Source organism: Cornus florida, unplaced genomic scaffold (assembly GCF_030987335.1).
Source record: "Cornus florida cultivar Cherokee Brave unplaced genomic scaffold, ASM3098733v1 CherokeeBrave_3.0.0_Hap2_Chr09, whole genome shotgun sequence".
Lineage (NCBI taxonomy): Eukaryota > Viridiplantae > Streptophyta > Magnoliopsida > Cornales > Cornaceae > Cornus > Cornus florida.
In genome coordinates, this window is record NW_026775579.1 from 48,253,375 (window position 1) to 48,255,549 (window position 2,175).

The window sequence follows — 2,175 nt, forward strand, 5'->3', positions numbered from 1 at the left end:
CTAGGTTTCTTAATGGATCGGTCGGCAAGTTGCAAAACTACCGACGTCGGTTTCAATTCACCTAGGCCCAATTTAACATAGACCGAATATAGAAGAAGGTTAACATTTGCTCCTAAGTCAAGAAGTGCCCGATTAAAGATATGATCACCAATGATGCATGATGTAGTGGGTGAACCGGGGTCCTTAAACTTTGGAAGAGTGTTATGTTGCAAAATTGAGCTTACTTGCTCAGTCAAAACCACTTTTCTTGGTGCTTGGCTCTTGTTCTTCCGCTTTTGAGTGCACAAGTCTTTCAAGAATTTGGCATAAGCTGGAATTTGCTTGATTGCATCCAATAGTGGAAGATTAACTTTCACTTGCCTAAACATTTCCATGATTTCATTGGTTTTTGCCTTTTGCTTGTCTTTTGAAATGGATCCTTTTAAGGCATCCGGAAATGGAACCTTTGGTTCAAACATTTTTTCAAAATTTTCTTTTGAACTCTCTTCAACACAAGAAGTTTTCATATCACTTTTCAAATAAACCTTTTCAACATCATTTTTCAAAACTTTTTTTTCAAACACATTTTTCAAAATTTTCTCATTTGCAAGATCATGTATATGCAATGAAGGAGGAATGGGATGTGAAACGGGACGAGTGGCAACTTGAGGTTGCACCGGTTCACTCTCTTTATTGGACATGTCAACTTAATTATCCACAACTCTACCACTCCGCAAGGTAGTCACCGCGTTAACATGTTCAATGGTATGGCCTTCCGATGAGGAATGGGCTTCCATAACACATTGTTGTTTAAGTGGGGCATTAATGGGCATATTTCCCTTCTCTCTTGCATTGAGAGTGCTTGTTATTTGCCCTACTTGGGTTTCTAGCTTTGCAATATATTGAGAGTGAGAATGAAGCAATTTAGTGTTAGCCTCAAGAGTCCCCAAAGCATTTAAAACTTTTTCTTCAAAGGCGGGACTTCTAGTGTTTCCTTGGGAATAAGATTGGTTGGAAAAATGAGAATTAGCAAATTGATTCCCTTGTGATTGATAAGGTCTATAACCTTGGGATCCTTGGTTTTGAAGTGGAGGTGGAATGTATTTCCCTTGGAAACCGCCTTGGGAAGGGTTTAAGCCCTCTCCTTGATTTTTTCAAGAGAAATTAGGATGATTCCTCCAACTTGGATTATAATGAGTACCATAAGGATTGTTCCCTTAGTTTACAAAAGCCGCATTGACTTGTTCATTATGTTCATTATGCACTTGTCCATGAGGACAATGAGAAGTAAAATGAAGAACACTAGAACAAGTCATATATGTTTCATTTGATGCACGATGAGAATGGTTAGGAAAGGAAGATACTTGGTTCGCCGAGTTTTGGTTAATCAAAAATTGATCAAACCTTTGAGACAAAGACTTCATTTCGGCGACTATTTCATTTGACTGTTCGACTTGATGTAAGCCAACACTCTTCCTACCTTATGAATTTCTACCATTCTTGGATGATAGTGTTCTATGCAAAGAATTTTCACTCATGCTTTCATAAAGATGCCACACGTCATCCTCATGCCTATCAATGTAAGAGCCAGCCATGGAAGCATCAACCATACCCTTATAGTTGTCCGATAAGCTCTCAAAGAAATATTGAACTAATTGCCATTTGGCCATGTCATGATGTGGACACTTCCTAAGCAATTCATTGAAGCGTTCCCATGCCTCATGAAATGTTTCTCCATCCCCATGTGAAAATTCTCGAATTGAGGTTCTCATGGCATTGGTCTTAAAAACCGGATAGTACTTCTTTAAAAACTCTTGTTGCATTTCTGCCCAAGAAGTGATTGAAAAAGACCTAAGATTGTTAAACCAATACTTTGCTTTGTCCTTTAAGGTGAATGGAAAAAGTTTAAGTCTTAAAACCTCTTCCGGTATGTCCGTATATTTTACGATGGAACATACTTCAAGAAACTCATACAAATGGTTGTAAGGTTCTTTAATAGGAAGTCCATGAAAGTTAGGAAGCATTTAAATAGTTTGTGCTTTAATTTCATAATGATGTGCTCTAAATGGTGGCAATTGAATGCAAGTGGGTGCATTGTATTCATTAGGCACATAGTGATCTCTTAACGCAATAGGTGGATTAGTTACTTGAGGTGCAACATGAACACCTTGGTTATGAATTCCTTGATTAATGACG

The 2,175-nt window shown here is 38.0% G+C and overlaps 1 pseudogene; it reads left to right on the forward strand.

Moving 5' to 3' along the window:
* Positions 1–1,647: 1,647 nt before the first annotated feature.
* Positions 1,648–1,746, forward strand: LOC132275605 (small nucleolar RNA R71; annotated as a pseudogene).
* The last annotated feature ends 429 nt before the right edge of the window (positions 1,747–2,175 follow it).